Here is a 15,440-nt window from a genome sequence, read left to right as displayed (position 1 = left end):
AAAGTGTGATATCTATATTTACAGAAGGAACATCATTCAGTTTTTATTGAATAGAGCAGCTCTCCTGTCAAGGAGACTTGCATGACATCTCAGACCTCATATAAAATTTTATATTCTCTTAAAAATTAGTACTGTATTTTGGTAACTTATTCTATAGTATTATCTTCAAAGTTATTTAATAATGGCTTTTTATATAACATAGATTGTATCTATCATACAGATAAGTGTATACACACACACACACACAAACTATGCACTGATGATGGATTTTTGTTAACCCAATTATGCTTATCTACAGCAGCATCCACCATGGGTAAACAACATTCATTACCAAGCCAAGAACAGCTGTGCTAGAATCAGAGCTGGCACTATACTTATATATCAGATAAAATGGGGAGAAAAATACTGTAAGGAATGTGAGAGATGTTGAGAGATTCATGCACACATCTCCTCCTTTTCTCACAAGAGAATCCCTCTTTATCCACATGGAAGCTGTCTTGTCCTTACACACTGCACATGGTAGCTAGGTTTAGAAGTGGCCACCTGTTTCAACAAGGCTTTCTGATTTGTTTAAACTGGAATAGAGGGGAAAAATGCAGATCCTATCTAGGGTAAGAAAATACAAAACGTGAAATCTGGTATTTCCCATGTTCCCAATTATGTGATCTAAGCCAGTAAGCTGTGAGAAAGAATGAAACTCACCAAAAGAAGCAAAGAAGAGAAACAGATACATTTCTGGCAGCATTGAGTTACTGGATCCCCTTGTTCTCACAGATCAATTGCACCCTTTCCTTGGCTGTTAACTATTCTTTGAATTACATTAGCTAATGAAGTTCTCATTGTCAAGTTAGTTACATAGAAACCAATTACTCTCCAACTGGCATGAGGCGGTATCTGAGTGTGGTTTGGATTTGTATTTCCCTGATGAGGAGTGATGTTGAGCATCTTTTCATGTGCCTGTTGGTGCAGCCACTCTGGAAAACAGTGTGGAGGTTCCTCAAAAAATTAAAAATAGATCTACCCTATGACCCAGCAATAGCACTGCTAGGAATTTACCCAAGGGATACAGGAGTACTGATGCATAGGGGCACTTGTACCCCAATGTTTATAGCAGCACTCTCAACAATAGCCAAATTATGGAAAAAGCCTAAATGTCCATCAATTGATGAATGGATAAAGAAATTGTGGTTTATATATACAATGGAATACTACTTGGCAACGAGAAAGAATGAAATATGGCCTTTTGTAGCAACGTGGATGGAACTGGAAAGTGTAATGCTAAGTGAAATAAGTCATACAGAGAAAGACAGATACCATATGTTTTCACTCTTATGTGGATCTTGAGAAACTTAACAGAAGACCATGGGGGAGGGGAAGGAAAAACAAAAAAAAAGGTTAGAGAGGAGGGAGCCAAAACATAAGAGACTCTTAAACTGAAAACAAACTGAGGGTTGATGGGGAGTGGGAGGGAGGGGAGGGTGGGTGATGGGCATTGAGGGGGGCACCTGTTGGGATGAGCACTGGGTATTGTATGGAAACCAATTTGACAATAAATATCATATTAAAAAAAAAGAAACCAATTACTCACAAACAAGAACATTTGCAAAGGCAAAACTTAGCAGGGCTGGAGGAAGCTGGATGGGGTAGGGACCTGAGGCAGTAGCACTGTTTGAGCATTGATGCTGAAAAATCAACTAGGGGCGCCTGGGTGGCTCAGTCAGTTAAGCAGCTGACTTCAGCTCAGGTCATGATCTCGCGGTCTGTGAGTTCGAGCCCCGCGTCGGGCTCTGTGCTGACGGCTCAGAGCCTGGAGCCTGTTTCAGATTTTGTGTCTCCCTCTCTCTGACCCTCCCCTGTTCATGCTCTGTCTCTCCCTGTCTCAAAAATAAATAAAACGTTAAAAAAAATTAAAAAAAATGAAAAATCAACTAGATCAGATGGACAGATAATGAGCAATACAGGAGAAAGAAAGGATAGTGTGAAGTGTTGGATTATTGTTAAATGATAATTCCCTTCCTTTGGGGGAGTGAACTATAGATCCCTGGCCTACTGCTTTGGCCTGTGGAGTGTGAGTGAATATGCTGTTACCGGAGATTTTGACTTGACTTCTTCTTTTCTGTAGAATCATTATGAGAAGGATATGCTTAATTTATCCTACTAGTCCATGGCCAGATGGAATCAGGTGGAGCAGACCTGAACTCTGCCCATAAGCTGAAGCAGAGCCATAAGTAAGAAAAGTCATGCTGGTTGTTGCATGACTGAGTTTTGGGCTGGTTGGTTACACAGCACTAAAAACATGAATAATGAGTTGAAGAAATTAGAGGCAAAGCAAGTACAAAAACGAGTAGAGAGCAACAGAAGATAAAGGAACAACGAAGGAGAAAAACAAGGGAAACTAGAAAGAATTGCAATTGAAAAGCAAGTAGGCAAAGATGAAATACAACAAGTAGTAGGGAAGAAGAAAAGATGACATTTCAGGAAGTAAATACCAGTGAGCAGACACTTATAGGGAATAGAAGAAGCAGGCAGACTATAATACACTTCAGAAAAGAAAGAGAATATGGGATATGAAGCAGAGAGAGCAGGATTATGTGAATAGAGGCAAGAATAGCAGTTAGAGAGGACAGTGTTTAGTGCTTAGAGAAAAAGATCATGGGGCAGGCTAAATTCTTCAGAAAGAACACACATTAGATTCAGAAGCCAAAGGATATGGGGAGCAAGTGACATGGTAAGAGAAAAACAGGAAAGAAAAACTGAAGCAGATTAGTATAAACCAGTTTGATTGCAATTACCTAATTTTCTTTTTACTTGTTAGGATTTTGATCTGTAAAATTATCTTATACCTACAATGAATATTCTGAGTGTTTTCAGAAAATGTCCTACCTGTGGCACCTGGGTGGCTCAGTTGGTTAAGTGTCTGATTCTTTTTTTTATTTTTTTATTTTTTTTAACGTTTTATTTATTTTTGAGACAGAGAGAGACAGAGCATGAACGGGGGAGGGGCAGAGAGAGAGGGAGACACAGAATCTGAAACAGGCTCCAGGCTCTGAGCCATCAGCACAGAGCCCGATGCGGGGCTCGAACTCACGGACCGCGAGGATCGTGACCTGAGCCAAAGTCGGCCACTTAACCGACTGAGCCACCCAGGCGCCCCAGTGTCTGATTCTTGATTTCAGCTCAGGTCATGATCTCATGATCAGGCTCTGTGCTGAATGGAGGTTCACTCTGTTTGATGCTTGGGATTCTCTCTCTCTCTCTCTCCCTTTCTCAAAATAAATAAAAATGTCTTACCCAAGTAAAATAGGCTAAACAATAACAGAATGTGTAGACTTTATTAAGAACACTCAAAACAATAGCACTGATGATTTAATAATATGTAAACTCAAGAGTTAAAAGAAAGGAGGGAGGCTAGGAGGGGAAGAAACCAAGTCTCTAATGATCAGTGGTCAAAGAGAGTCCTTGTTGATTCATATACTATATGACTGAAAAATTACTTTTATATTGGTCTCCAAGGCCAAGCTTAACTTGATATATAAAATCCTGATATAGGGGCGCCTGGGTGGCGCAGTCGGTTAGGCGTCCGACTTCAGCCAGGTCACGATCTCGCGGTCCGTGAGTTCGAGCCCCGCGTCGGGCTCTGGGCTGATGGCTCAGAGCCTGGAGCCTGTTTCCGGTTCTGTGTCTCCCTCTCTCTCTGCCCCTCCCCCGTTCATGCTCTGTCTCTCTCTGTCCCAAAAATAAATAAACGTTGAAAAAAAAAATCCTGATATATTAGATGCATTTCCATAAATAGAGTAGAGAAGTAAAGCCAATAATATTTAGGGCTTCTCTTTTCTGCCTGGGTTTTTAGGGAAAATTACCAAGTAATATTAACTGCCTAGTTCTTATAGAGTGGTTTCAAGGAAAGGAATTGATGAAAAGTTCCCTCTGTTTGGATTGACATGAATGGGAGAATGTGCACAGAGGTGTGAAATAGTGATTTTTAACCCAGAACACAAAATCAGACTCCTGAATGTATGTTATAGTCATCCTGCATGCATGAGGCTCTAAGCAAAGTTTAAGGATAAAAAAAGATAGGGCCTAGATAGATTAACTGGAGTGTAGGAAGAGTTAATAACGTTTTATCTTCTATCACATGTATCTCAAGAGGAATTGCACCCCAAACTAGAGTATTCAGGGCAGTTCCAGAGAAACAGGTGCTTTAATCCATATATCCACTACCTAGGCTAAAGCTTTTCAGTGCTGATTGTTGAAAAGTGCTTCTGTCAAGAGAACCATGTAGACAGTTAAGAGAATTGAAAGAGAAGGTAAATTGTGTGTTCAATTTTTAGTATTTTCTTTAAAACTTTGTTACGTATTGATCATATTTCTAGATTCTTTAGGTCAATAATTGCATGTTTTGAGCATATTAGGCTATTTTACATCATATAAAATATGTATCAGAGTTTAACATATGGGCACTGTAATTATTATTTTTTCCTCTACTTAATTAGATAGTACATTCAACATTTCCTTAAAAAAAGAAAAAAAATACATCGAAAGTAAAACTCAAAGATGGTTTTTGTCAACAATTGTAGAAAGTCTGTTTGGATATTAGATATTCTCCCATTAAAAAATACTAACTTGGGGTTTATGGAGAAAATGGCGGAACAGCATGGAAGTTTTTTGTGTGTCTCGTGTCCATGAAATACAGCCAGACCAACACTAAATCATCCTACACACCTAGAAAACTGATATGAGGATTAAGATAACAATTCGCACAACCTGAACCACAGAATTCAGCAGGTACTCAGCATGGAGAGGTGAACTTGGGGAGAGAGAAGCTGCGGAGGTCAGGGAGCCACTTTTGTGGGTGGAGAAAGGATGCAGATGGAGAGGGAGAATACAGGAAAAGCACTCCTCCCCAAAAGCAGCTGGGGAGAAAGTGGAAAATTGGAAAAAGCTTCAGGAACTAAACTAAAAAGGGAGAAAAGAGAAAGGAGAAAGCAGAGGGTTTAAATTCCATTAAGACTGTAAACAGGGGGAGTACAGAGTCTAAAACTCTGCAGCACAATACATGGCAGTGCTCTGGTGGGAGGGGAGAATCTCCAGGAGCAGAGTGGAGTCCGTGGTTCTTCAGGCCACACAGGGAGAGGCAGTTCCCCTGCTGGAAGGACATTTGGTAGAGGCTGTGAGGCTAACTGGTCCCAGCAGACCCCAGAGAACAGCCATATTCACTGATGCTGGAGCAAGGTCATTAGGGGTGAAGCCTGTTGCCAGAATTGTGTTGTGATTTTCCGTAACCCCTGAGGAGCTGCTGCTACACTGTCTCATGAATGTTTTCTGTGGTGGGCTGGTACCTGGCTGCAGTCTCTGGGTATCAGTAGCAGCACGGTCCCACAAGCCGTCCTGGGTGCAGGCAGCACCTGGCCATTGCTCAGTGAGACCCTCTGCAGAGGGGTGGAGCATGTCAAAGCCGCAGTCCCTCAGAAGTGGGGGGCTGGGGAAGGCAGCCGCATCTGAGACAAAACTCAGGAGGGAGGAGCTGCCTGGGGCTTGGTCATGGACAGTGTGGAAGTGGGGAGTGGACAGAAGCTGAAGACGAAGGACAGGTGCACGATTGATGATTGGGGACAACACAGTTCCTATACTAGAGACTGGGTAGGTGGGTGACGCCATTTTCATTGCTCTCACGCATGCACATATGCACCTACGAGTGCCACAACAATCCACCCCAGTAGGCTAACAGTGCCATCTAGTGGAGAATGGAGCCATTACACTAAGGCCTGACCAATTGGATCAACCTCGCTCTTCACCTGCTTAGTCTATGGACTATAAAGCAGTTCATAGTTTGACTTCTAGGGGAAAACAAAGTAATTTCAGTCATATTTCAGTCTGTTAGCTGGTCCAACCATTCAATTGTCTTTCATTCTTTTTTCTTTGTCTCTTTTTCTTTTCTTTTTCTTGAATACAGAAAGAAAAATATTCATTATTTTCCATTTGTATTAAAAATATTTTTAATTTTTTCTACTGTATTTTTAAATTTTGTGTACATTTTTTTCAAATTCTATTTTACTTCCATCGTTTCATTTTAGTCTACTTTAGTGTATTCATTTTCAAGTTTTCAAATGATTTCCTTTTTTTCTTTTTTTCCCATTTTTTCTCTAATCTATCAACCCACCTTCAACACCCAGACCAAAACACAACTAGGATCTAGCATCATTTATTTGATTTTTGTATGTGTGTGTGTGTTTGTCTTAAATTTTTAAATTTTAGTACTTGTTTAATTTTAATTTTTTTTTTAATTTTAATTTTTTCTACCTCATTAATTCCTTTTCTCCATTCTAAATGATAAAACAAAGGAATTAACCACAAAAGAAAGAGCAGGACCAAACGACAGCCAGGGACTTAACCAACACAGATACAAGCATGATGTCTGAACTACAATTTAAAATCACGATAATGAGAATACTACCTGGAGTTGCAAATAGATTAGAATCTCTTTCTGCAGAGATAAAAGAAGTAAAAGGCTGTCAGGATGAAATAAAAAATGCTATAACCATGCTGAAATCTCGAATGGATACTGCAGAGACAAGGATGGATGAGGCAGAACAGAAAATCAGCGATATACAGGACAAACTTATGGAGAATAATGAAGCAGAAAAAAAGCGGGTGATTAAGGCAAAAGAGTACAATTTAAGAATTAGAGAAATCAGTGACTCATTAAAAAGGAACATCAGAAACATAGGGGTCACAGAAGAGGAAAAGAGAAAAGTAGGGGTAGAAGGGTTATGTGAGCAAATCATAGCAGAAAACTTTCCTAACCTGGGAAAAGACACAGACATCAAAATCCAGGAAGCACAGAGGACCCCCATTAGATTCAACAAAAACCGACCATCAACAAGGCACATCATAGTCAATTTCATAAAATACTAAGACAAGGAGAGAATCATAAAGCAGCAAGGGAAAAAAAAGTCCCTAACCTACAAGAGAAGAAAGATCAGGTTTGCAGCAGAGCTATCCACAGGAACTTGGCAGGCCAGAAAGGAGTGGCAGGATATATTCAGTGTGCTGAATCAGAAAAATATGCAGCCAAGAATTCTTTATCCAGCAAGGCTGTCATTCAAAATAGAAGGAGAGATAAAAAGTTTCCCAGACAAACAAAAATTAAAGGAGTTTGTGAACACTAAACCAGCCCTGCAAGAAATTTTAAGGGGGCTCTCTGAGGGGAGAAAAGATGGAAAGAAACATAATGGCAATAAACTCATATCTGTCAGTACTCACTCTAAATGTCAATGGAATAAATGCTTCAATCAAAAGACATAGGGTAACAGAATGGATAAGAAAGTAAGACCCATCTATATGCTGTTTACAAGAGACCCACTTTAGACCTAAAGACACTTACAGATTGAAAGTAAGGGGATGGAGAACAATCTATCATGATAATGGTCAACAGAAGAAAGCCAGAATAGCCATAGTTATATCAGACAATCTAGACTTTAAAATAAAGACGGTATCAGAGCGCCTGGGTGGTGCAGTCGGTTAAGCGTCTGACTTCAGCCAGGTCATGATCTCGCGGTCCGTGAGTTCGAGCCCCGCGTCAGGCTCTGGGCTGATGGCTCAGAGCCTGGAGCCTGTTTCCGATTCTGTGTCTCCTTCTCTCTCTGCCCCTCCCCCGTTCATGCTCTGTCTCTCTCTGTCCCAAAAAAATAAATAAACGTTGAAAAAAAAATAAAAAAATAAAAATAAAAAAAAAAATAAAGATGGTATCAAGATATGCAGAAGGGCAATATATCAAAATCAAGGGGTCTATCCACCAAGAAGACTTAAAAATTGTAAACATTTATGTGCCAAATGTGGTAGCATCCAAATACCTAAGTCAATTAATCACAAACATAAAGAAACTCATTGATGGTAATACCATAATAGTAGGAGACATCAACACCCCATTCAAAGCAATGGACAGATCACCTAATCAAAAAATCAACAAAGAAATAATGGCTTTGAATGACACACTGGACCACATGGACTTAACAGATATATTCAGAAAATTTCATCCTGAGGCAGCAGAATATTCATTCTTCTCTGGTGCACATGGATCATTCTCCAGAATAGACCACATACTGGAACACAAATCAGCCCTAAGTAAGTACAAAAAGATCGAGATCATACCATGCATATTTTCAGGCCACAATGCTATGAAACTCAAAATCAACCACAAGAAAAAATTTGGAAAGGTAACAAATACTAGGAGACTAAAGAACATCCTGCTAAGGAATGAATGGGTTAACCAAGAAGTTAAAGAGGAAATTAAAAAGTTCATGGAAGCCAATGAAAATGATAACACCACAACCCAAAACCTCTGGGATGCAGGAAAGGCAGTCATAAGAGGAAAGCATATAGCAATTCAGGCCTTCCTAAAGAAGGAAGAAAGATCTCAGATACACAACGTACCCTTATGCCTTGAAGAGCTGGAAAAAGAACAGCAAATAAAACACCAAACCAGCAGAAGATAGGAAGTAATAAAGATTAGAGCTGACATTAATGCTATTGAAACAAACAAAAAACAAACAAACAATAGAACAGACGAACAAAAACCAGAAGCTGGTTCTTTGAAAAAATTAACAAAATAGATAAACAACTAGCGAGTTTGATCAAAAAGAGAGATGAAAGGACCCAAATAAATAAAATCAAGAATGAAAGAGGAGAAATCACAACCAACACAGCAGGAATAAAAACAATAATAAGTGAATATTATGAGCAGTTATATACCAATAAAATGGCAATCTGGAAGAAATGGACAAATTCCTGGAAACATATACACTACCAAAACTGAAACAGGAAGAAACAGAAAATTTGAACAGACCCATAACCAGTAAGGAAATTGAATTACTAAACAAAAATCTGCCAAAAAACAAGAGTCCAGGGTCAGATGGCTTTCCAAGGAATTCTACCAAACATTTAAGGAAGAGTTAACACCTATTCTCTTTTTTTTTTTTTTAATTTTTTTTTCAACGTTTTTTATTTATTTTTGGGACAGAGAGAGACAGAGCATGAACGGGGGAGGGGCAGAGAGAGAGGGAGACACAGAATCGGAAACAGGCTCCAGGCTCCGAGCCATCAGCCCAGAGCCTGACGCGGGGCTCGAACTCACGGACCGCGAGATCGTGACCTGGCTGAAGTCGGACGCTTAACCGACTGCGCCACCCAGGCGCCCCATATTCTCTTGAAACTGTTCCAAAAAATAGAAACGAAAAGAAAACTTCCAAACTCTTTCTATGAAGCCAGCATTACCTTGATTCCAAAACCAGACAGAGAACCCACTAAAAAGGAGAACTATGGACCAATTTCCCTGATGAACACGGATGCAAAAATCCTGGACAAGATATTATCCAAGAATACATTAAAAAAATTATTCACCACGACCAAGTGGGATTTATACCTGGGATGCAGGGCTGGTTCAATATCCACAAAACAATGAACGTGATTCATCACATCAATAAACAATAGGACAAGAACCATAGGATCCTCTCAATAGATGCAGAGAAAGCATTTGACAAAATACAGCATCTTGATAAAAACCCTCGAGAAAGTAGGGATACAAGGATCATACCTCGAGATGATAAAAGCCATATATGAACAACCCAATGCTAATATCATTCTCAATGGGGAAAAACTGAGAGCTTTCCCCCTAAGGTCAGGAAGACAGGGATGTCCACTCTCCCCACTGTTATTCAACATAGTATTGGAAGTCTTAGCCTGTGCAATCAGGCAACACAAAGACATAAAAGGCATCCAAATTGGCCAGGAGGAGGTCAAACTTTCACCCTTCTCAGATGACATGATACTGTATATGGAAAACCCAAAAGATTCCACAAAAAAACTTCTAGAACTGATTCCTGAATTCAGCAAAGTGGTAGGATATAAAATCAATGCACAGAAATCAGTTGCATTCCTATACACCAATAATGAAGCAACAGAAAGAAAAATCAAGGAATCTATCCCATTTACAGTTGCACCAAAAAGCATAAAATACCTAGGAATAAATCTAACCAAAGGGGTGAAAAATCTATACGCTGAAAACTATAGAAAGCTTATGAAAGAAATTGAAGAAGACACAAAAAAATGGAAAAAGATTCCATGCTCCTGGAGAGGAAGAACAAATATTGTTAAAATGTTGATACTACCCAAAGCAATCTACATATTCAATGTAATCCCTATCAAAATAACACCAGCATTCTTCACAGAGCTAGAACAAATAATCCTAAAATTTGTATGGAACCAGAAAAGACCCCGAATAGCCAAAGCAATCTTGAGAAAGAAAACCAAAGCAGGAGGCATCACAATCCCAGACTTCAAGCTATACTACAAAGCTTTAATCATCAAGACAGTATGGTTCTGGCACAAGAACAGACACTCAGATCAATGGAACAGAATACAAAACCCAGAAATGGACCCACAAATGTATGGCCAACTAATCTTTGCCAAAGCAGGAATGAATATCCAATGGAATAAAGACAGTCTCTTCAGCAAGAGGTGTTGGGAAAACTGGACAGCGACATGCATAAGAATAAACCTGGGCCACTTTCTTACATCATACACAAAAATAAACTCAAACTGGATGAAAGACCTGAATATGAGATAGGAAACCATCAGAATCCTCAAGGAGAAAGCAGGCAAAAACCTCTTTGATCTTGGCTGCAGCAACTTCTTACTCAACACATCTCCGAAGGCAAGGGAAACAAAAGCAAAAATGAACTACTGGGACTTCATCAAAATAAAAAGCTTCTGCACAGCGAAGGAAACATCAACAAAACTAAAAGGCAACCAAGAGAATGGGAGAAGATATTTGCAAATAACATATCAGATAAAAGGTTAGTATCCAAAATCTATAAAGAACTGATCAAACTCAACACCCAAAAAACAAAGAATCCAGTGAAGAAATGGGCAAAAGACATGAATTGACACTTCTCCAAAGAAGACATCCAGATGGCCAACTGACACATGAAAAAATGCTCAACATCACTCATCATCAGGGAAATACAAATCAACACTGCAATGAGATACCACCTTACACCTGTCAGAATGGCTAACATTAACAACTCAAGCAACAACAGACATTGGTGAGGATGCGGAGAAAGAGGATCTCCTTTGCACTGCTGGTGGGACTGCAAGCTGGTGCAGTCACTCTGGAAAACAGTATGGAGGTTCCTCAAAAAACTAAAAATAAAACTACCCTACAACCCAGTAATTGTACTACTAGGCATTTATCCAAGGGGTACAGGTGTGCTGTTTCGAAGGGACACATGCACCCCCATGTTTATAGCAGCACTATCAACAATAGCCAAAGTATGGAAAGAGCCCAAATGTGTCTATCAAGGGATGATTGGATAAAGAAGATGTGGTATATATATATATATATATATATATATATATATATATATATATGCAATCAAAAAGAATGAAATCTTGCTATTTGCAACTACGTGGATGGACCTGGGGGGTATTATGCTAAACGAAATTAGTCATTCAGAGAAAGACAAAAATCATATGACTTAACTCATATGAGGACTTTGAGATAAAAACAGATGAACATAAGGGAAGGGAAACAAAAATAATACAAAAACAGGGAGAGCGACAAAACATAAGAGACTCTTAAATATGGAGAACAAACAGAGGGTTACTGGAGGGGTTGTGGGAGGGTGGATGGGCTAAAAGGGTAAGGGGCATTAAGGAATCTACTCCTGAAGTCATTGTTGTGCTATATGCCTACTAATTTGGATGTAAATTTAAAAAAATAAAAAATAAATAAATAAAAATCAATACAATACTAAAAAATACAAGACAAAAAAATACTAACTCGGGTCATTAAAATGAAAACAATATTTAAAATAGTGTAAATTGGAGCTTTATTGTTTTCTAAAATCTTGTATATTTCAAAGTGACGTGTCATATGGTCAGTGGGCCACAGGTGTCGATGTTGCTATAAAGATAGTGAGATATTCAGTGGTCGCAGAAGCAGAGGTGGCCCTATGCATGTAGCAGAGCAGGGTTTTACTACTGATAGCATTAGTGAGCATCACCACGCAACTGAAAATCTTGAAAATCTTAGCAGTAGGTGGGGATGTGAGGGCTTGTTTCTGAGCATTCAGGAGACTTTCCCAGGGACTTTTAGATATGAGTGGGAGGGACTTTGAAGTGAAGTGAGTCAATAACTATAACGGACCTGAGTTAGTTTCATGGATGCTGGCAGAAGACACAGAATTCATTGATCAAGAGGACAAAGGATATTACCACTCATTGCATAGCAAGCAGAAAGTGGCACGAACTTTACATGTATGCAGGTCCCTTTATCTCATGTAACCCACACAAGCATTAGAGAGGACCCCAAGTAGACACTGCACAAACAGTAGGTTTGCATCATCTAAGGAATTCCAAGTTTAGGGAGCCCCAGTGTTATGGACTGAATGGTGTCCACTCCCCCAAAGTCATATGTTGAAGCACTAACCCCCAATGTGACTCTATTTGGAGACAGAACCTTCAGGGGAGTAACTAAAGTTAAACGAAGTGTCCTCAAAAGTAGAGGGAGATACTAGATTTCCCTCCCAGTGTATACAGAAGTAAAACCATGTGCAGTCCCAGTGAGAAGATGGCCATCTACAAACCAGGAGGAGAGCTATCACCAGAAACCAAACTTACTTGCACCTTGATCATGGACTAGTAGCCTCTAGAACTGTTACAAAATAAATATCTATTATTTAGGGCACCCAATGTGTGGTATTTTGTTATGGCAGCCCAAACTAATACACACATTCTTTAATATTTAATTTTAGTTTATTTAAATTAAAGGAATATAAGCAAATATGTCTAACCTTTGTGCTGTAGGGAGAGATTATTCTTATACTGGTTATTAAACAAAACTGCCCTCTGCTCCAGAAAAAGACAGATCCTATTTTCTAAGGATGTCTTAGACATCCTTGAAAGGATAGTCTAGAACAAAAGTTTCAGTGCCTCTCCTTGCAAAAGGTATAGATAAATGGAGAGAACCCATAGAAAATTTCCTCATAAGATGGTGGAAGTACTATACTAGTGGATTTGGTCAAGAAGCAGAGGAGAGAAATTACCGTTGCTCAAATGTAGTCTTTGAGCTTTCAGGATCTAGACACATATGGATCTTATGCAGATGCTAAGTTTCCATCATCGGCAATCAATCATGGAAACAATTAGACATTATATTTTGTTGGTCTCCTATTGAACATATCAGCAATTCATTCATCCACTCATTCACTCATTGATTTTTGTACTTCTTCAACAATATTTACTGATCACTTACATAGTTTTAAATATTTTTTATTAGGAGGTGAAAATAAAAAGACAAATACGACATAGTCTATTTAAAGGAGTTCATAGTCTATCAGGCAAGTAAGATAAGTAAACATAGTGGCAATACAGTGTAATATGAAATTTGACACAGGAGTTGCACAATATGGAAAACTAGCTAAAGGTGACTTGATCCAAATCAAAAATGGGGGTGGGGAATAAATAATGTATTATCTTTCTGGTTGTAAGTGGCCAGTTTAAGGACTAAAGGGAATTTATTTGCTCAAGTAATTGGCTCAAACCAGAGGTTGTTAAAGCCTGAAACATAAGTCAATTCAGAGGTTGTAGATAACCTTGCAATTCTGGTTTCCATATCTCTCTGCCTGGTAATCTTTCAGAGACTGATTTTATTCTGCCCATAGTTGTGTTCATTTGATCAGGAGAGATGGACACCATCAGCTCCAAGTTTACTTAACCCTTTGAGCAAGAATAACTATACTAATTATTATCCAAACCAAAATGCCTTTGAGATGAAAAAGATACTATTATAATTATGCTAAGAAAAGTGTAAACCAGGTGGAGAATTCCTTGGAAATTTGGAATATATGTTAACCGTATATACTCCTATGATCCTAAAGGGACGGAAAGGACCCTCCATCCTATGATCCCCATATTAACATTTTTGTGAAGCTTATAATATGTGCCTAGCCTGGAGTCAGTTACTGAAGCCAAGAGAATGGAGTATGATGGCTGGATCATCTGTTTCCCTCCTTCTTTCCTTTTCTAAGCCTATGCCTCTCACATAGCATTTGACCTCCTTCTGATTAACAGGACCCATAGCCCCTTACTTCCTAGTTTGATAAAATTGTTCCTGGCTCCATCTTTGGAAGATTGTGGTAGATTCTTACAATTAGAGAAGAACATTCATGATACATAAAACCCCTACAGAAGAACATAATAAGTTATTGTTATGAAGACCTCCTCCCTACCAGCAGTGAAAGTGAACAGAAATAAAAGGGATGAAGGTATCAGAGTAGTCCATTCTCTCTCTCTGTCTCTCTGTCTCTCTGTCTCTCTCTCTCACACACACACATTTGTATTGGTCTGTTGAGTTCAAACCTTAGTTTCAACAGATTTTATCAGACTGATTTATTTGTATGGATACAGCCCCAAATAAGCAATGATTCTCAAATAATTTACTTTCTAGAAGTCAGAATAATGGATTAAATAAATATACCAGCTGAAATTGAGCTTGGTAATATTACCGTTTTGTTAAAGATAAATGGAAGTTGTGATCACAATAATTTACCAATTGATACATTCATCCAGAGTAGTAATTAGATTACTGCAAATACATGTTCATACAATTTGCTTACATTTACACAATTTTTCTGCTCTTATCTCTATCATTTAATGAAAGTTTTTTTGTTCAAAGGGCATATAGTCACCCACCAGAAGTCTAAGAAGGAAAGATGCATGCCAGCTAAACTAGAGATCAAGTTGGTCTGTAACATTCTGAACATTTTAGGAGTTTGCTATTACAAGAAAATATATATTTGTGCTATGACAAAATAATATATATATATATATACTCTCAAGCTATTTGGGAAGGTCTCTGTTGGTAGAAATAAATCTCCTATAAGCCTAAGGCTAAACAAAATCAATATAAAAGGGTTACAGAAAACTGAATTTTACATTAAAAGTAGCAAAATAGAAAATAAGTTTTGGAATATAACGGTGGCAATTTCTTGCATTTATAAATGTTTTACCTTAAAAATAATGATCATCATATAGCAAACACACACATTCTAAGAGAAAATATCTTGCAAACTAAAGCGTACTTTCATTGGGTGCAGTTTTGGGGGTGAGAATGGGGCAAGATGTGATGACTTTATGTGAAATATTCTGCTCCTGACTCTCTTCCAATACGAGACCTCTTTAAAAATCTCAATTTTCCAATCAGTTAAACTCTCCTGGCTGTCTAAATGATCCATGAGTTCTGTCTAACTAATTTTTTTTAACACTTATTTTTGAGAGAGAAAGATAGCACGCTCTCAAGCAGGGGAAGGAGAGAGAGAGAGGGAAAGAGGATCCCAATGGACTCTACTTTGACAATAGCAAGCCTGATGTGGGGCTTGAAC

The sequence above is a fragment of the Lynx canadensis genome, chromosome C1 (genome assembly GCF_007474595.2).
Source record: "Lynx canadensis isolate LIC74 chromosome C1, mLynCan4.pri.v2, whole genome shotgun sequence".
Lineage (NCBI taxonomy): Eukaryota > Metazoa > Chordata > Mammalia > Carnivora > Felidae > Lynx > Lynx canadensis.
The sequence above is the reverse complement of the archived record's forward strand: the minus strand, read 5'-3'. Positions refer to the sequence as shown.